Source organism: Protopterus annectens, chromosome 17.part0 (assembly GCF_019279795.1).
Source record: "Protopterus annectens isolate FY-2018-M chromosome 17.part0, PAN1.0, whole genome shotgun sequence".
NCBI classification, from domain to species: Eukaryota; Metazoa; Chordata; order Ceratodontiformes; family Protopteridae; genus Protopterus; species Protopterus annectens.
The window spans coordinates 8289761-8311361 of record NC_056751.1 but is presented as its reverse complement, the minus strand read 5'-3'; the positions used below and the strand labels follow the sequence as shown (position 1 = coordinate 8311361).

The 21601-nt window shown below is 38.9% G+C and overlaps 1 protein-coding gene across 1 annotated transcript in view; it reads left to right on the top strand.

Annotated features, from left to right (window-relative positions):
• Positions 1–21601, top strand: part of LOC122791839 (PH and SEC7 domain-containing protein 3-like) — a 2374133-nt gene that overhangs the window by 1252986 nt on the left and 1099546 nt on the right. The gene's annotated exons all lie outside the window — the stretch shown is intronic.

The following is a 21601-nucleotide window of genomic DNA, read 5'->3' as shown; positions in this document are numbered from 1 at the left end:
TGTGTGTGTGTGTGCATGCAAGTGCATGCTACCACTACATTTCATGCCCAAAAACAGCCACCGAAGTTACCCTTAACCATTCTATCAATCTACCATTTTTTTCACAGTATTCCCAACAGAGAGGAAGATTTGTTATTCTGTCTGGATATGCATCATTCAGTAAGACTTTTACTTTGACTAAACAGAAAAGATTAGAAAGGATGATCATTTTTTCATCTCCTTTGTTGTCAGCAGAGAAGGAGAGCAAAATTTTCAGTATACTTTGTAGCTTTATTAATTAAATAACAAATTCACATCAGTCTGTTAGTATTCATTCTGCAATTTGCATCTCAGTGCATTAAAAGCAACAGTATTACTTGAATCCTTTTGTAGATTTGAATCTCTGCAGGACTTAGGTTGTTGCACGTTTTTGATTGCTATCCTGTTAAGCTATTGCTGCATGTAGATACAAGTTTGATGTACAACTTTTCTCTTTTTATAAGACTTTGCTGAAGGTATTTATTTACTTACAAAAAATATCTGAGTTAAAGTACTTCTTAAAGTGTTAAAGTCTATGGCACAACAAAGCAGCAAACCTCTGTGTACATTGTACGAAAACATTGAAAAACAAACTATTACTTTACATAGGAAGTGCACAGAAGCCTAAAGGCTAACACATATTGCATAGTAGGAATAGTACATGACAGGGTTGTGTGCTGTTGTGGGATTTAATCACACATGACATGGACATTTGATCCCTTTGGGTTTACCTTTGAGATTAGATCTGGCTTCTTGTGATTAAAGCCCACAATATGTCATAAATCTACCCTACATTATTCCTGTACTATAGAATAATGGCTGTGTCATGATTCCCTCAATTAGTCAAAATTGCACAAGAGTTTATTTTTAAAACAAGAAACATCTTTATTAAATTGTCACATATGACATAGGCAATCTTACATTTATATAAATGAAAATAAACCATACTGACAGAATCTCAGTTGGATACATTATACGTCACAAACCATGCCAACACAACTGTAGCTGCAAACACTATATATCACTTATAATATATTCAGTCATTGTCAATCAGCCATTACATAGCTCATTCAAATCCTGCCTTCCTTTAAACCTCATTTCTCCTCTGCATTTATTGATCCCACAATTCCCATTTTCCCTGTATAATTTGCTCCTACCCTTTTCTAAGATCTTAATTGCAGTTGTTTTATCTTTGTTACTATCTTCATTACTTCTAGTAAAGTTGGTTTAGACTTTGATTTCCATTTTCTAGTAACTGCTTTTTTGGCAGCCATCATAATTAGACTCGGCAAGGCCTTACTATGTCTAGGCAATTCCAGTTCTGTATCATAGCTCAAAAAATTATTTCCTTAGTTAAACCAGTTTGCTCACCCAGTATCTCCGACAGACCAGTGTGCAGGGAATCTTTAAAGTCTGCTAACTCATTACACTCCCAGAAAATATGTTCCCGATTACCTGTTTCTTCCTCATCACACCTCCAACATTTGCTGTCTACTTGAGGAAAAATTCTTTGGAGTCTATTCAGGGTATACAAATACCTGTGTAAACACTTCCAAGCAAATATTCTAAATCTTCTAGACTTTGTTACATATTTGGGAGACATACATATATCCCCCATTGTTTCTTTATGAATTGCTTATCCAATCTATCTTCCCAATCCTTTCTAACCTCCTCTGATTGATTCTTATAGTTATTATGCAGTATTTTATATGCTCTACTAATTTTTTCCTTTCTTAACAGTAACTTCTGTTCTACATTCTACTAATAATTCTATCAGTGCTGGTCTTTCTTTTAGGACACCACTATTTTATTTTCTTTGCTTATACTCTGATATCAGTCCTTGTTAGGGAAGGCAATCTATAACCTGCAATCCAAATAAGTTCTTGGTGCCTTCCCATGCTATTATCTTTCCCTCACTAGTTTTTTGCTGCCAGCACCTTGGATCATTTGCTAGCTTCCTCCAATAAATTCCAGCCCCCTCTTGCCTATTGTCTGTATACCTAATTGCAGTCATCCCTCTCAGCAAAATCTCATTTCTCCATTCCCACATTGGCTTAGTTCTTAGAATACTTTCTGCTACTTTATGAATATAATATTTTGTATGATTATTGTTATTCTCCTTATTTTATTTTATTTTATTTTACATTTGTTGACCGGGCTAGTCCAGCTGGATAATTTCCATTTTCAGTGGAGGCCCGGGGAGAAAAGCTCTACAATTAAAACAAGGTTAAACATTTAAGCAACAATGCATACATTTTAGTGTAGTAGAAAATACAGCGAAAAAAACAGGTAAAAAAACAAATAGCCTAAGCTATATATTCATATTTTTTTTTTTTTTTTTTTTTTTTTTAGAACAGTACAGTAATTTAGTCATTTGAAATAGCAGGGAAAGATAGTGATTTTTACGTAGGGAGGTATGGCTGAAGAGCGAAGAAGTCATTTAGTCTGGATTGGTACAGGAGCAGAGCCAGAAGTTGTTAAGATGTAATAGAAGTTGTTTTTTGAAAAGTTGAAAGGAGTCTAGTGAGGTAATGTGTTGGGGGAGGTTATTCCATATTTTCCCTATGGAGTTTGAAAATAGACAGTTGCCTGCTGAATTTGTAATTCTAGTTGTGGTGACTTGTATCTTTTCGGCAGATCGCAGCTGTTTCAAGTTTTTGTAGGGAGTAAGGAGGTTACTGAGAGCTGGTGTTTTTGTTGGTTGATAAAGAATGTTATGTATAATTAAGAGTTGTTGATAGATAAGCTTGTTAGGTAGTTCTAACCATTGTAATTGTTTTAAGTTATTACAGTGGTGAGTTCTGTACTGGGATGCTGTGGCAAACGGGCTATATTATGATAGGATGTAGTTAGTTTTTTCAGGTTACCTTTAGAGAGATTGGTGTAAATAGAGGAAGCATACAGTAGGGTGGAGATAAGATGTGATTGAGCTAAGGTGGTCCGTGCTTCTGGAGTAAGGAAGGGTTTTATTCTGTACAGTGAACCTATCTTTTATTTACTGCTTTTATAGTGTTATTGATATGACAATCATAGTTAAGATTATTATCAATAGTAACACCAAGCAGTTTGGTAGTAGAGTCTGGGGAGATAAGAGAATTGTCAGCTGCAGTAATAGTAAAATTTAGTTGAGGAGATTTGGGTAGGTGAGAATAGTAATAGTTTTGTTTTCTTGGAGTTGAGAAGGAGACATCTTTTGAGAACCATTGTTCAACGGTTGAAAAGGTAGATTGTGTGAGTGACTGGAGTTCAGATTGGGTGGGAGCTGTACAGATGATGGTAGAATCATCTGCATATTGTATGCAGGTAGTGTTATGGATAGATGATTGAAGATCATTAATAAAGATAGAGAATAAGAGTGGACCTAATATTGATCCTTGAGGTACTCCTAAGGAGATAGGTAGTAGAGCAGATAGAGAATTTTTCCAGAGTACTGCTTGTTGTCAGTTTTCAAGGTAGGATGAGAACCAGGTTAAGGAGGAAAAATCCAAGGCAAGTGAGTTTAGTATGTGTAGGAGAAGTTTATGGTTGACCATGTCAAAGGCTTTTGACAGGTCTAGGAAAAGAGAAGCAGTTAGTTTGTTATTATTACGGTTACAGTTTATTGTGTTAGTAAAGGAAAGTAGTGCAGTGGTCGTACTATGTGAGGGTCTAAATCCATGTTGAGTGTTTGCTAGTAGGTTATTTTGAAGGAGATGGTTAAGTAGTTGTTTGTGTATACATTTTCCATGATTTTAGCTAGTGGAGATAATAGTGCTATTGGGCGGTAGTTAGAGAGGTCAGTGGATTTGCCTCCTTTATGTAAGGGTATGATGTGTGATATCTTCCAGATTGCTGGAAAATCACTTTCTTTTATGGATCTGTTTATTAGGATCGAAACAGGGTAGGCTATAGCTTTTGCTGCTACCTGAAGGAATTCAGTAGGAAGCTTATCTCCTGAGGGGGTAGTGGGTTTAAGTTTTTGTAAGAGAGATTGTATGTAGGAGGTGGGTATGGGTTGAAGTTGAAGGGAAGGAATGACTTTGTTGGTGTTACTTAAGATCAGTTGGGAAGCATCAGGGGATAAATGGCTTGCTAGTGTTTGTATGGAAGTAGTAAAGAAGCTATTGAAGTTATTGGCTATTAAAGAGGGATTATCAGGGTCTAGATTCTGTGGGTTAGGTGTTACTATTTTACCTGGGGTAAGTAGATGATTGATAGTAGACCAGAACCTTTTTGGTTCTTTTTGTGGATTGCTGAAGTTCTACATAGTAGTTCTTTTGTCTGAAATAATAGCATTTTTGGTTTTGTTTCTCAGCTCTCTAAAGGTTTGATAGTCTGTTGGGTTTCTAGAGGAGCCATTTCTTCCAAGATTTATTTTTAAGCCTGATCTTTTGTTTAGTATTAGAGGTAAGCCAGGGTGCTGTTCTGGTCTTTATTCTAATGGTACGACTTGGGGCATGGTGGTTTAGGATTGTAAGGAATGCTGAGTTGAAATATTCTACGGCTTTGTTGAGAGAGAGGTGCTTTAGAGGGGTCCAATTGTATTGTGAGAGTTCTGTTTGAAATCTTTGGGGATTAAATTGTTTCTTTGAATATAGTGTTCTATGTGAGGTAGGTAAGTTTTGATGAGTTTTGGCTCTAATGACATATGTGAGGGAGTGATCGCTAAGGTCATCAGGAAGGATGCCAGTTTTGTAGCTTTGTGAGGGGGAGTTTGTAAGAACCCAGTCTAAGGTGGTTTCTTTTTGCTTGTTTTATTTATTCTAGTGGCACTATCAATTAGTTGTTTGAAACCAAAAGGTTTAAATGGGAAGTAGGGTTAGCATTGTTACAAGATTTCCAGTCAATGTTAAAGTCTCCAAGGAGTAGTGTTTCTTGAGGGAGGTAATTTGAGAGTTGTTCAAGAAGTTGTTCTAATGTGGGATATTATTTCCTGGAGGCAGATAAGCACAAATGATGTTTATTGATTTAGTAGTATTAATTTGAACTCTAGAGCAGATTATTTCGACATTATTGTTTTGGGTAAGAGCAAGGTCAAGAAGAGTAAGCTTCAGGTTAGATTTATATAGGATAGCTACTCCACCTCCTTTCTTGGAGGTGCGATCAAGTCTAACAATGTTATATCCAGGTGGGGTAATTTCAATATCTTTAATAGATGGTTTTAGCCAGGTTTCTGATAAGCATAGAATGTCAAAGTTGTGTACTTCTAGTAGGGCGGTATTTGACTAACTTTATTACAGATACTGATATTTAGGTGGGCCAAGGATAGTATGTTTGTAGTTATAGTTGATGGAGGAAGGAGAGCTTTTATATGGTGACTGTGTGTTTCAGTAGTTGTAGGTTGAGGGCCTGGATTGGGGTGTATGTCACCGTCCTGAAGTAGATGGAGTAGTAGACCATAGTTTTTGGATATGTGTTTTAGAGATGTGTCAAATACTTTCTTTGATTTAGTTTTAGTAGTTTACAATGAAATAGTCTATGGTATTTGGGAAGTAGATATATGGTTTGTGATGAGGTAGGTAAATAGGATGAAGGTAGGTATGTTGTAGGTGTACTAGTATGTTTTGAGGGAAGTGAGAGAGAAATAGTTAAGGAGTGTTCATAGGAGGTTAAGAAGTAGGTAGTAATGAGAAGGAATAATAGTAAGAAGGTGATAGGTAGTTGAAGTTGTGAGTGGAGGATAGTTGTAGACATGATAAGATAGTTGTATGTGAAGTAGGGTTTCCTGATATGTTGTAGAGGGGTGTGTGGTGGGAGTAGGAGGTAGAGTGGAAGGGGCTGTAATGGTATAGGACTTTAGTGAGATAGTGGTGGGTTGGTTAAAGTGGTATGTAGGTGTGACTAAGTGAAGGAAGTTACACAATTTGTGAGACTGTGAATTGGATAGGATAGCAGTAGTAGGAGGTGTGGCTTGAAGAAATATAAATGTAGGACCCCTGGGGGTGGGTGGGATATGGGAGTAGGGTGAGGAGCGGGGCACACAAAGTAGACCAGAGGAGAGTGGAAAAAGTATTAGGGAAGGAAGGGGGAATCAAGGCAAGAGAAAGTATCCTCGGGGGAGAGGATGAGACAGAGAGGTAAAGGAGGAAAAGGATTAGTATAAGGAGGGGAGAATAAAAGTGTAAGGCAGAAGTCAGTACTAATATCCCAAATAGGGATGAGAAAAGTATAACATCTAGTGGACAAAGTAGTAGTGCAGTAAGCAAACAAGGGAGCTACCAGGCGTGGAGCTGTACTAGAAGGGGAGAGAGGATAGCCTATGTGGCCATCCGAGGAGACTGTGAGGGAAATGAAGGAGTAAGGAGGGGTAGCTGCTGGCTGCTTAGCTAGTGGCAGTCTGAAAGTTTAGCAGGAACATTTAGTTAAAACGTAATATAGCATGACTAGGTAGACATACTCTCTTTTTTCTGGTGGTAGAGGGTGGTAGAAGAAGACAATGTCCTGACCGAGTCCAAGGGTATTCTGTGGGGAACACCCTAATAGTGAAATTAGAGGGATACAACCCAGGCAAAGACACAGGGTCGTGGAGGGGATAGCTGTTAGAGGAGGGAGAGAGGACAAAAAGATAATGTTAGAGTACAATATTAACATACAGGGTTACAATTCAGAGTCAAAATGCAATAAAAGACTTATATAGATATATAGATCTACATACAAAATCCCAGTCTCTCCTTGTTTCTTGAGCTTCCCCCTGTTTCATCATCATGTCTTTCCACTTTAAATTATACTTTTCTGCTTGTGCGCTGTATAGGAGTCTTAACTGTGTTGCTCTGGAATACCCCTTCAAATCAGGTAATCCCAATCCGCCCTGTTCTATTGGAAGAATAAGCTTATCCCACTTGACTCTTGCCATGTTCCCCTCCCAGATAAAATCCTTCAGCTATTTATTAATTGCTGTCCTCTGGTTTATAAAAGTATGCCTGACCTGTGTGTAAGACTAAAGGGGCTAAAAACATTTTAACTGCTTGTATCTTCCATTTTATCATTTTTTGTATTATCTTTTGTTTAGGCTCTTCCCACGAGTCCTTAGCTGCTACACCGGAGTCATTGTCAATCCATACTCCTAAATACTTCATTTTATCATGTCCCCATAAGTATGGATATTGCTGAACCAATTCATATGTGGGTACATAATTTACTGCTTTTGCCTTTGTTTTAACTTCATTAATTTTGTATCCTAAAAAGATATGAAACTGTCTCAGTATGTTTCACAACACTGTAATGTCCCTTTCTGGTTTTGTCAAGTTTAAAATAATGTCATCTGCAAATAGATCCAACTTTTCCTGACTATCATACCAATTATATCCTTGAATTTTGAGTCCGTTGTTTTCTTTGCCAGTGGTTCTTAATGTAATGCAAATAACAAAGGAGAGAGAGGACAATCTTGCCTGGTTTCTCTGCTCAAGCAGCAATTATCAGAGAGGACCCCACCCACTTATTTTTGCCTCCTATCCCTCACATATCCTCTTAATCGACCTTATAATTTTATCAGGGAATGCAAATGCTTCCATTGCTCTGCTCATAAAGTCCCAGCAGCTTACTCTGTCAGATGGTTTCTCTGCATCAAGACCCACCAACAACAGTAGTATTTTCTTATGCTTTCATCTGTGTCATCGGTGTTCTTTTAATGTTGTCAGATGTTTGCCTCCCCTCAACAAAACCACACTGATCCATATCTAGCAATTTTAGGATCACTTTTGCCATTCTTTAAGCCATTATAGAATTAAACAGTTTATAACTGTGGTTTAGTATTGAAATGGGTCTGTATGAAGCTGGATCTGATAGCTCTTTGCCCTCTTAACATATTACAGATACCACTGCTTTCTTCCAGGATGTTGGTACTTCTCCTCTTAAAATACTATTATTCAAAACCTTCCAGATTTTTATTAACTTTTTTCCTCCTAACTTTTAAACTTCTGTAGGAGTACCATGTATTCCTGGGAACTTTCCTGTACCTTGCTTATACATCACCATTTTTATCTCATCTATTCCTATCCTAACTGTTAGTAATTGAGCCTCCACTGTCTTGAACCTTGGCATGTTTAATTCTTCCATAAACATTTTCACTTATAGCTTTTCTTGATTTTCATATTTCTTGGCTTTGTACAGACTTTTGTAGAATTTCTGAAGTATATCTAGTACTTAATTATAGGTTCATAGGTTGGTACTAGGCTGTTAGCCCTAGGGCCTATACAAGCCTAGCCATAACAATTCCCTGGCTATTTCTTCCCACACTATTTACTTCCCAGGACCCCTGTCTAGCAGGGTGACTGACGTGATGCCCGGGGTGAATTTCCTTTCTCCCATCCAATCGTCAAGGTTCCTTTTGAAAAGGGCCAAAGAGGCACTCTGCTTGACATGTATGGGCAATCTATTCCAAAGTCTGGGGAGTCTCTGGGTCAGGAACCTATCCGTCCAGCATGTTTTGTTTATTGTGATGACAAGGTTTAGATCTCTGGAGCGTGTGGCTCTGAGGGATTGGGATTTCTTTAAGTGTAGCATGTCCAACAGCTCTGGGTTTGACATGGCCTTGTATGTTAAGCAGAGATCGCCTCTGAGTAGACGTTATGCGACAGAGTATAGCTGGAGTTTTTTAAGGCGGTCAGCATAGGGCATCTGCTTTAGGCCTGTGATTCTTTTAGTGAGGTATTTCTGCGGCCTTTCCAGTTGTTGCAGATGTCTTGAGAGGTACATACCAAACGGGACGTTGTATTCTATAATGGGTCTACTTCTACAGGATCCCTTGTTATCTTCCTTGTTATAGTCTCTTTAAGCTTGGTGACAGCCCTTTGTACTTTTTGTTGCCTGAGTTGTTGAACTAAAAGTTTTTGTGCTCTAGAGTTATCAAAAAACAGTTGCTCAACAGCAGTCTTTCCAAACTCTTGCATATTTTCGAGGTAGTTCCTTATTTTTCTGTTTAGCATTCTACAGTTGCTCCTCTTCTTGTTCTGTGAGAGTCCCCCTGTTTCGCAGGGTCTATATTACAAGATCGAATGTTTAGGTGATCGAACACCTAAACATCGATCTTCTAATATCGAAAGCAAAAAAACGGTGAATGGCTGATTTAACATAGGGAAAGATTTTCCTTGGCTGTTCACCAGAGGTTGCTATTTCCCTACTGTTGAGCGATCTCGGAGTTGGTATATTTAGTTAGGGGGGGTGGGGGAGGGCAAAGCCCCCCACTTAATTTAGATGTAAAGTAATATTTTTTGTGTTGTGGCCGAGGGACGTGTTTCCCTGGGACATTCAACATTGTGCGGTTCGATATTAGAAGTTCGATGTTTTGGTGTTCGATCACCTAAACAGTTGGTCTTCTAATATAGACCCTATTTTGCAGTACTTTAACATGTGTCAGTCCCTCTAAGTAATTGTTACTTCTTAACCATATCTCCATTTCTTTTATTTCCACCCTGTTTTTAAACTCCACTTTAATTTTATCCCACTCCCTAATTATATTTTCAGATGAAATTTCTATATTCTGTAATAGCTCCTGAGTAATTTCCACTACCCATTCCTTAAATTCCTCTCTTTTCAACAGATAGGTGGGAAAGTGTCAGTGTCTCATTTTTATTTCATTTTTATTTTAGTTATTATTGGCATGTGATCTGCAATAGTTATTGGGTGTGTATCAAGATCTTCAGTTAAATGTACATTTTCCTGTGAAGTGTAAATTCCATCTAGCCTAGCCCAGTTTTTGTGTCTTGGGGAATAATATGTAAATTCACTCTAAAGTCCTAGTACTGAATTCACATCTTCATTGCCAAATATTTTCATAAATTTCTTTAAAAATCTATCCTCCTTTTTCATATTTTCCCTTCTGCTCCCCCAACAACACATCTTCAAATTCCAGTCTCCACGTATAAGTAATATTCCTTGTTGAAAGCTGATTATTTCTCCCAGAATTTTCTTAAACTCCATTGCTGCAGTTTTAAGTGGAATATAAATATATGCCAGTATAATCCTCTTCCCTTGCCTGTAGCCCCTTAGTACTGCAAATCTACTATTGTTGTCTTTTTTATTCTCTTTTGTTACTATTGGAGCTCCTCTTGCAGTTAATGTAAGTACTCCTCTCTTCTTTTGCCCAAGGTATTCTGCTGAGTATCAATCCTGGAAAGCTCTCTTTATCAAATTCACATGTTCAGTTCTTTCCAAGTGTGTCTCCTGTAGCTTAGCTATTTGTACTCAACATTTTAAAAATAGTTCACTACTCTTTCTTGTTTGTATTTATCTGTGAGACCATTAATGTTTAAAGATGTTATAGAAAGTATCGTATTCTTGAGAAAGTATTATTCCCACCTTTTATGTATACCAGATTTTTTGTTAAATGTCTAGCTCCGGCTTTTGTGTTCCATTTATGTACTGTTTGGCCAGTTAATCTATTATGCAGTTGTTTCTTGTGATCTGCATTTGGGCCTATGACACATCTTACAGAACTTTGTGTTTTATTGAAAACCCTCAAAGAAGAAACACACACACACGTTGTACCCCCTAAAACCTGTTCACTTAATAATAATGCACAATACTATGTACATTTTCAAACATTGAAGTTTTACCCTCCTAATAGGAATAAATGTTCCAAACTGACAGCTACACACACATACTTGAGCTAACCTAAAAGAAAGGTTATCCATGCTAAGATGCATGGTACAGCCTGTGGTTCTATTAAGTGCTGCCTGGTTTTGTCTTATATTTATAGCTCTCTCAACTGGGAAAACACTTGAATGCTTTCAGAAAATATTTTCTCTTTCAGGAAATAATTTCTACAAGCCATTTCTCTTTATCAGATTGTCCGCTAGAGACATGAGAACCAGACACAAAAGTGTGTACTAGGGAAAAAAGCCTTATAATAGCCAATATTATTTTCATTTACTTGCTTTCTCTTAAAACTTGTTACTAGATTAAGGTAATTGTCTTAACCCAGTCATTCCCGTATGCAGTGCATGAATGAAAAAAGCACACTAATGTTGTCATGCCCTTTTAACCAAATCTTTTTTTTTTTTACATTGCAGTGTCTACATTTCTTAAAACTGAAAACTGAACAAGGAGAAAGTGAAGAAGGGAGAAAAACACACTAGTCACATCAGTATCCCATTACACTTAAAAATAACTGAAAAACTTTACTTTATAACATGCAAAGAAAATCATGCACTAGTTAAATAGTACTGTGAAGAAAAAAAATGTTTTACTTACAGTTAAGTTTCTCCCTCCTCTTCCCCTTTCCTGAGTATTTTTCTGAACATTAATGACATGAAGTAGGTCATATGCTTTAGAGTCCCCTATAAGTCTAACAAAGTCCAAAAAAAGTCCAAAATTTCCAGGTTTTCTTGTTCTGGCATGCTTCACAAATATTATTATTGCTTTGTAATCCCACATTTGCCAAGTTCCAGGTTACTGATTTTATTTTCCAGATATTAATGACAAGAAGTAGGGAATATGATTGAGTCCTCTACAAGTTTAACAAAGTCCAAGAAAATCCAATATTTCCAGATTTTGTTGTTCTGTATCTGTTCATCTCCATCTCCCAAACCTTTTCTCTGCTTCATTTCCAGTGTAGTCTGTATTCTTCTAGTCAACTGTTGTGCTTCTTCCCTCTTTCAAGACTTTTCTATTGAAACAATTGAAACAAAAAAGGTTTCACTGGCACAGTCTCTCTGTGGTCTTTATTACCAGAAGAAAAAGAAGAACCTCCTTCTGTTTCATGCTAACTTTTTCTATGACAAACTTTTGTATTTCATCCTTAGCACATACTTCATCAAAAAATTATTTTGTTCCTCCAGGGAAAATATTTTGAAGATAGCTGAATACAGCAGTTTGAATCTCACGCCGACTTCTGGACATTCCCTGAGTAATGGTATAAATTTACTTCTTTTCTGCCTGGTGTTTCATTGAGTAGTTATTCTCCACAATCAGTCTGCTGTCTCCCACTTTTAGTACTTTGTCTTTCTGTCACAGTTTTGTCAACATCACCTCCTTCTGGTGGTAAGATTTCATCTTTACTATTAAAGGTCTTGGTTGGACGTGTCCTTTCAATTAACAATTCCTGTTGTGGAATACTAGTCCAGTTGTTTATTTATGCTTTCATGAAATTAATGCAGCCTGTTCTTTCCAGCTTCTCGGGTAAGCAGAAAATCTCAGGCTTTTCTTACGTGCTGTATCCTCTAATTCTATTATTTTTTGGAACATCTCTTCTTGTGCTTTCTCATATTCATCCAGCCTTTTCTTCATTTTGACTTCTGAACTTTGTAGTGTTATTACCTTATCTGTATATCTGTTTAAAGCTTCTTCCATTTTTTGCAGCCTTTTATTGTTTGATTTGATATACTCCCTCAGTGTTTCATTTATTTTAGTCAGGTATGTGTGCAGTTGCCTTATACTTTTCTCTAGGTTACTGGAAGTCATGTCTGGAGCTTGCACTGCCTTTTGCTGGACAGCTACAGTACTTTTCCCAGTGAGTGTATTTTTAATGTCTTTTGGAGTTGGTTTTCCTTTAAGTCCTCAGTATTTCTTTTTTCCTGACAGTCAGGCAGTGCACTTACTAGCCAGTCACTGAAATGTACCCAAAAATCTAGGTGCACTGGCTTTCTATGCTAAGTTTCTGTTTTTGCACTGGGAGAGCCAGGATTAAGTTGTTGTTCAATGTGTAGCCATCTTGGAAGTCTCGCACATCAGAGTTTTAAGCCATGTGTAAGCATGGGACACAAACTGCACAGACTGGAAAATACTGACATAAAATCTCATTGATATTCCTGTAAGAAATTTAAGTGCAAAACATTTACAATATGGAATAACAGTCAACATATAATTACTTTGGCTCCTCAAGGAATGTGTTTCCTGTTAGCTTTAAGATAGACTGCAAGTATAGTTATTGTGTTTTCCCACAGATAGTAAATAAACACTTCAAAAATTTTATAAGTTCTTAGATCCTTTAAAGTCTTACACTGCCCTGCTCAGTAGTTTAGTGCTTACCTTTTTATCTAGGTAAGGCATGACGATGCATGTGCATGGATCCCAAATTATATTTAAAGAAACTCTAAAATTGCTTCAGTTGTATACTAAGAATGATGCCTTCAGGGGGTTCACTACAAGATTTGCTTTTCACAGGTATGAGTATTTAATCCCTTGGGCTTTACCGTCAGGTGCTATTGTTATATGACTTAAATGCTTGCCAGTTCACTGTAATCTGCAAAGTCTGACATAATGGAATGTGCAGAGCTAAGAGTCAGATGGCTGTTCTGGCACTATTTCATCCAGCTCTTAGTTGTAAATCCTGTTAAATATAATAGTCACTGTGCCACTTTATTTTTCTGGTGAGGTTGACATATCATGATCCAGAATCATTAGAATTTCAAGGCAAATACTGCCTTGGTTTCACTTTAAAAAAACAAAAAAGCAAATACACTTTGTTTTTCTAATGAAGCTGACACATCACAATTCAGAATCAGTAGAGTTTCAAGGTAAGTACTGCTAGTGCCTTGGTTTAACTTTCCAAGAAAACAATTAGGGTTTCAAATAACTGTTCTTGGGGATAAAGAGTTCTGGGGGTACTTGGATGTGAACACTGTGAATGATAACACAGAATAATTTGGCCAGATGCAGTTTTTCTTTGTAGGTATGCAGCATGCAGCATTCGCCAGAAAACCAGCAATATTTTCATATGTGTACCTTAACCAAAAAGAAGGGCAACCACACACTTTTAATAATAATAAAACTATTCTTAGAAAAAAAATAAAAAGTACAATATATACAAAATATATTTTGTAGAGAGTCAAGAGTAAAAAAAGAAAAATAAATGAAATTATTCTGTACAATAGCTTGTGCACAGGATACTGTCCATGTCTAGCCGAAACTGCACCAGACTTCTCTTAGAAAACAGTCCTGATTTAAACTGTAATATTGAACATGTACAAGTTAGGCAATTTATGCAGGAATATGCAATGTGTGTAATGCTGATAGTGTACCCTTACTGTCCAGATATTTATTGCTTCTGATTCCATCGTACCATTAAGATTGTACTCCTAGGCAAAAATGTAGGTAGTAATGTATCTAGCAATTTAGAATATGCTGAATGCTTAAAGTTGTAAAATAATGATGGTAAGAATCAGCAGTGCATGCTGTAGTTTCATTGAAAAAAGACTTTCCCGTTAGGCACTGTTTTCCCATCCTGAGGTCTAGTGTTTGGCAGTTTTAAGACTTCAGAACCTGCAGTTTTTAATAACTCTGGGAGCTAGTTTCTTTCTGTTAGTGTACTTTTGATACATCTGAAGGATGTTTGATATGTCAGATTATCTGATTTTAGAAGAAAAGGAAGTAATATGTTTTGCCATTGATGTTTGATTAAAGGGGGATAAATGGGAAAATCATCTATTTTAGGCACTTCTCAACAGTACAGGTTTTAGTTACAAAGATACCCTGAATTCTTTTACTCCAAAGTCTTCCACTTAACTTTGGAAAAAAAGGGAGAAAGCATGTTTAAAATACAGTGTACTCATACCTTAATTATTCAATAGCTGGCACAGTTGTTCTGGCCAGTTCACATATTTCTATTCCTCATACCAGACCCCTAGAAAAGACCAGACTCTTTTTAATATTCTAGATTCTTTGTAGTACCAGAGAAAGTCAAATAGAAGTCATTACTTTAATTGTTAGACCTTAGCAGGTTTGTGAAAACAAAATAATTCAGAACTGTGACACCAGTACATTTGTTACTTTAGTGTCTGAACACACACTAACAGGTCATTAGTTGTAGCACCTTGTAAACTTTCAGTTACCTGTGGAACAGCTCTTTGGGAAAACTCTGGTGCTGAGTAAATATAAAATAGAAGTTTAAGAGGTATATATATACCTTCCTAATTGCTTCTGGAATATACGCAGTTTAGATTTTCCTTCATCAAGCTTTATTTACCGGAAACACTGATTTCCATTGAATACTGAAAATAGTTTAGCATTTGGCTTAATTAACACCAAAAATGCATGTGTATTAGTATGCATTCAAATCTTTTCCTTCATTACAACATGGTGACCATGTTATTCACTTGTTTGCTCTAATTGCTTCTTAATAACACTTGGGATTTATGTACACTCCATTTCGTATTCCAATTTAGTCAAGAGAGCTACTTGCACTTTTTTTGGAGTAAGTATCTCTGCCATAGCGTTGTTGTTGTGTCTTTCGGCTTTTCCCGGTTAGGGGTCGCCACAGCGGAACTCCGGTCCGCTAATGATTGGCAATTGATTTTTACGTGCTGAGTTGCCGGCCCTAACGCACAACCTTCAACGAAGGTATGCCCATTCACGCATGTCTCCACAGAAGACGCTCTAGCTGAGAATCGAATGGGACAACGTCTTGCTGTGAGGCGACAACGCTACCGCAGCACCACCACCGGGCGTAATGTTTCCATTACATGCAGTATTCTTCTGGCAACATCCGTGAAATAAATAAATAATCATAGTCATTGCAGGATAGTTTTATTGCTCCTCTGAGCAGTGTATGAGGTGTATCTGTCACTGTTTAGTTGTATACAAATATAGTATTTGCTTTTACACTATGAATTTGTTTTATCTCACCTAGGATCTTGAAAACCACATGACCCAAAAATATTAAAATTCACTCTAAGTGCTAAGATTTGAAAAAGGATTTTGTAACTCTTAAAATTCATGAGTTCACAGTTTATGATCTAATGGTGCCACCCTGTGGCCAGCATAGGTTAACAGTGGACTCATAACTCTTCAGAGCTAATTTGAGACAAACCGAACACCATGTAATAACTTTTGACACCATGAAGTGCCTTATTTAATGATGAGAAAGTTAGTACATTTACCTTTGCTGTACCATCAAAATGGATAACAAATGATAACATGATAAACTTATACCTGCATATACTGATGCACTATATTTACAATAGCTCATGTTCAAAGTGAGCAAGTTTCAATTCCAGTTTTCATCTTATTCACATTTTGGTCTCTATACAGCCATGAAAATCTTTACTTCAACCAAATGTATTTACATTTTTCTTCTAAGGATAGCAACGTGTTAGCAGCATGGACTCATTTGCTTCACCATCTGTCTGTAACAAGACATTACTTTAATTTTGTTAGGAATCATATTCAAAAAGCAGACATCTGCAATGATATCATCACATGTATTCTAGTATTTTAAGACTTGATATTGGATTCAGTCTCATCACAGCCTCCAAAAGACAAAACCAAAGAAGTAAAGTTTATGAACCAGATGACAGATATGCTATCAGACTACAGCAAGATAGTACCTCAGGACATTTGAATTCACATCTTTTGTATCATCATGGTTTCTCATTCAGTAGTTTTTTTCGTATGTTTATGTTTTGCTCTTACCTTCCTGACCATCAAGCCCCTTCATTGGCAAGTCAGCCCTTTTGTTCCAGCTTCCATGCTCAGCCACAGCATCCTGCATGACTTGTGTGAAGTTCTCCCTGTTTGACTTTTTGGTACCCTTTATCTTTTCATAGCTGACAGAGTGTGTGTGTGTGTGTGTGTGTGTGTGTGTGTGTGTGTGTGTGTGTGTGTGTGTGTGTGTGCGTGGCGGGGGCAAGAACCTGCAGCTGGAAAGCAGTCATCCTAACTTTTCTTGGAGTATAAGTCCCTTTCCTCTTCCTACTTTGGTAGACAATTAGGCACACTGCAGAAACAAGACCTATAGTACAAGGCTGTAGACGCAAACTTCAAGACCCTATGTGTTGTTACAATGCTGGACATTGCTTGGAAGACTGAAGCACTTACTGTAGTTTACTTTTTGTGCTGAAGCCATCTCCTGGCCAACTGCCAATAGATATCAGAGCAGCAAAGCTAGACATCGGTCATTGTCATCACTGCACAACCATTTCTGCAGTACCTTTGATTGTTAGTAGAACTTGGTCACAGGAACTGCATCCCTCTGCATTACAGGTCATGTTTTGTGAAATACGTCATTGGAGCAAGACTCTGTGGCAACTTCATGGAGTCAAGCCACCAAACCTTTAGAATACTTGATGAAGCCATCTCCTGGCCAACTGCCAATAGATATCAGAGCAGCAAAGCTAGACATCGGTCATTGTCATCACTGCACAACCATTTCTGCAGTACCTTTGATTGTTAGTAGAACTTGGTCACAGGAACTGCATCCCTCTGCATTACAGGTCATGTTTTGTGAAATACGTCATTGGAGCAAGACTCTGTGGCAACTTCATGGAGTCAAGCCACCAAACCTTTAGAATACTTGATGTCAATATTACTTTAATTTACAATGGAACTTCTGTGGTAGTTACACACATATGTTTTCTGGGACTGCCTTTCTTCTCTCCAGTGTCAGCCCAGTTATTGATGACAGTATGTTTATTTTACCCTTAGGGAATCACATCTATAATTCTAGAGAGGACAAGGCATCGGTCCAGTTATTAATAACAATAGATTATCCAAGTGCAACTAACTCTGGACAAGACTGCAATCCAAATTGTAGCTTGCTACAGATCCCCCACCATGCCCCGGGATTCCCACTCCTCATTTCTTGATACACTGGAAAATATTATGGTACAACCCAACACCCTAAAAATGGGTGATTTCAACTACCCCAACATTAACTGGGAAAACTACTCATGTACCAACTCTTTTGCTTAACGTTTTCTGGAATTCATAAATTCCAATGCCTTGGATCAGCTTATCCACACCCCCACCAGGGGCAGCAATATCTTAGACCTGGTCATTACCAACATGGGCGACTGGTGTTCCACACCAGAGGTCAATTACTTGTTGGTCAGATCCGACCACAAGCTAATCACCCTAGACATCCACATCCCACACCCACCCCCCATTAGGGAAACCACCGTAAAAAATTTCTCCAAAGCCAACTTCACGCTTCTCAAGACAGAAGTGGCAAACTTCACGACACTCAGACGGACAATAGAGGTACAACTGTTGAATCCTACACAAATGCACTTTATAAGCACTTACACGAGTGCATGGATCATGCTATCCCTAACAGAACCAAGATGCTGTCCTTCAAAAAAAGGAAGCCAATCTGGTGGTCCCCTGCTATAAACAAACTCTACAAAAGAAAAAAGAAACTGTTGTAAAAAAGAGTAAAATCCCATGATTGGAGGAACTTCCTGGTCAGCCTCAGTAAGAAGATGAGATCCCTCATAAAATCCTCCAAAGTTAGTTACGAAAACAAAATTGCCACTGATTCTAAAGGCAACCACAAAGCATTCTATAGCTATGTCAAGAATCTCAATGGCAACACTCAGATCTGCTCTGAGTTACAGCACAATGGCACTAAATATACAGAACCAACTGATATTACCAACATCCTGGCAAATAGGTACAGTGCTAACTTTATCCCCCTCTCACCCCATAAAGGGCCCATCTCCATACCGTAAGAATGCAAAGTTTTGTAATCACGGCTGCACAGGAAAAAACCACACTATGCAAAGCCAAGAACACAGCATCCATGGGACCTGACAACATCCCAGGCTGCATTCTGCATTTACTACAGAATGAACTGGCACCCCACCCAAGTATAATTTTCAGTTATAGCCTCATGTCAGGCTTTGTGTCCACTGAATGGCACACAGCGACGGGTATTCCACTCCACAAAAGGGGAGCCACCATGAACCCTTGGAACTACTGCCCCATTAGTCTGATGAGCCTGGTCTGCAAGGCCATGGAACGTATCATCATGGAACTTGTAAATAAGACATTGGTAATCTCCAAACTCTGGACCCCACCCAGTTCAGGTTTGTAAAAGGCAGATTATGTCTCCTAAACCTGACAGACTTCTTTGAAGCAGTCACCAAAGCCGTAGATGAGGGTAAAGTGGTTCACACAGCCTATCTAGATCTTGCCACGGCTTTCAACGCCATCCCCCACTCTGGAATTATATATAAACTCAGTAAACTAGGTATAAATCCCTATGTCACAAGATGGGTTGCCAAATAGCTCACTGACAGAACCCACACTGTGAAAGTAGCAAACTCCAAATCTGACTTAAGACCAGTGACAAGTGGAGTACCACAGGGTTCAGTCCTGGGTCCTCTCCTGTTTGGTATCTACTTCACTGAAGTACAGGCTAACACAGAAAGTCTTTGGCTAACGAAGTTCGCAGATGACTGCAAACTTGGAGCCTTAATCGAAACTCCTAATGATGTGGACATCCTACAAAAGGGCCTCACTGAAACAGATGTCTGTTGTCAAAGCCATGGCCTCAAGCTCAATGCCAAAAGGTGCATTGTCATCCCCTTTGGTAAAAACTCTGTACCCATGAACTACCACATAGGGCAGTAGTCTACTTAACACCAAAAGTATGATGAGACCTTGGGACACAGGTGGACACTTCCCCTCTACTCGTTACTCATTAGACCCATTATAGAGTACAACACCCCTTTTGGTATGTACCTCACAAGACATCTACAACAACTGGAAAGGCCACAGAAATACCTCACAAGGAGGATTACTGGCCTCAAACAGATGCCCTGTACAGACCATCTCAAAAAACTCCAGCTTTACTCCGTTGCATATCGCCTACTCAGGGGCGATCTCTGCCTAACATACAAAGCTATGTCAAACCCAAAGCTGTTGGACATGCCCCACTTAAAGAAATCCCAATCCCTCCGAGCTACACGCTCTAGAGACCCAAACCTTGTCACCACAATAAACAGAACATTCTGGAGGGATAGATTCCTGTCCCAGAGACTTCCCATACTCTGGAACAAACTACCTATCTATATGAAACAAAGCTCCTCGTTAGCACTCTTTTTAAGAAAAATCTTGATGATTGGATGGGAAATAGGAAATTCACCCCAGGGATCACTTCTGTGGCTCTGCTCGACAGGGGCACAGGAAAATAATTTTCTTGAGTGGCGAAAGCCAGGGTACCTTTTTGGCTAGGCTTATATAAACACGGAAAACAGCACGGAGAAGGCAAAAGCCAAGGTACCAGAAACAGTAAAGGATTATTTTCTGCAGTCTCTGCTGTTTTCCGTGTCTTTGTGTGTTCGTAATTTGGTTTGCAGCTTCGGCTGAGTTGTGTTGTTTATTAGGCTTATATAGACCCTAGGGCCAATAGCCTAGTACCTACCTATGAACCTATGATCATCCCCCATCAGTGCCTCAGATGTCCAAGCCACTAATTAAATCTACTACGCCTGGCTTATAATAAAAGCTTTTATCATTCTATGCCATGGCTCTTGCTCAATATGGTATAAGTTGGATGTGAACATAGAGAGCACACTTTTATTTTATTTATCCTTTATTGACCAGACTAGTCCCACTAGGCCGGTGTCATCTTTTCAGGGCAGACCCAAGGTGGTATTCATACTGACTAATGGAAATTTGTCCAGGGCACCTGGGAATTTCCCCTATGTTTTTTACAAGAAGTGCCGTGGGATCTTTTACATTCACCTGAGCTGCTGCCACCTCAAGCAGAAGGCACCTTGGATGTTCATCGTGCATACAGCTGCAGTCATTACAGATGGGTTATCCTGCCGTCAGGCGGGTCCTCAGTCGGCCGAATTCCAAAGTCTAGGTCTGGCGTCGGTTGTCGTCGCTTCTTCCCTGACGTCAGTGCGGCAGGGGTATAAATGAGGCAGCCGACGCCATTTTCTCCAGTCTTTCTTGCCGCGCGGTGCCCGAAGTAGAAGCAGTTCGCAAGTGCCAGTCGGCCAGCTCCTGAGATTTACGAAAGTATTTCAGTTGAAGTCTCCTTTAAAGCTAAGTACCCTGTTGGGGAAACTTTTCTTGCCTCAGACCGATGTCAGACAAAGTTAATAATTGCATTTCTTGTGGGAAGCAAATACCGTATAAGGATTTCCACTCTTTCTGTATACCTTGCTTAGGGCCAGACCACGACGTCTCGGCCTGCCATTTTTGTACTAGGTTCAACAAGCGCACTATTAAGCACCGGGCGGAGTTCGCCCTTCATTATTTTGGCAAAAAATTTAATTATATCATGTCGTCGGATACACCGACACCAGTTTTAAGCAAAAGATGCAAAGACAAGGACCGACATCCGAGGCCTGCACCGAGTACTGAGGCCACACTTAGGCCGACTACTGGTTCTCCGGTTCTCAGCGAGGTGCCTACGCAGCCCCTGACTACCGATGAAACTATTTTACCGGTGTCTTCAGTACCCGAGGCCGCAGGCTCCTCGGTCTCCATTCCCACTGCAGATACTGACGCCACTCTTGGCGGGGAAACTGAAAATTTAGTCAGGTCTGCCATTTCTGAAGGCGTCTTCAGGCCTTCCACCTTCTCTATTAAATCCTTCACTAAATCTAAAGCTGCCATGAAAACTAAAAAACAGGGTCCTCAGACCCCTTCTCAAGGCCCCATGCCTAAAAAACAGATGCTTAAAATGGCTGAGGATTTGATAACTCTCATCAGGGGTTCTCAACCCCCCTCTGACAAAAGACCCAGATTGGAGGAAGACTACCCTTCCTCAGACCAGGCTTCTATTGCCTCAGACCATTCTGAGGACCAGGATTATGCCTATTCCCCTTTCGAAGACTCTGATGCTGAGGAGTCTATTCCCTCAGTCTCCCCCCCTGAGGACTACTCTTTTGGGGAAACCCTGCATACATTGAGGGAACACTTCCACTGGGAA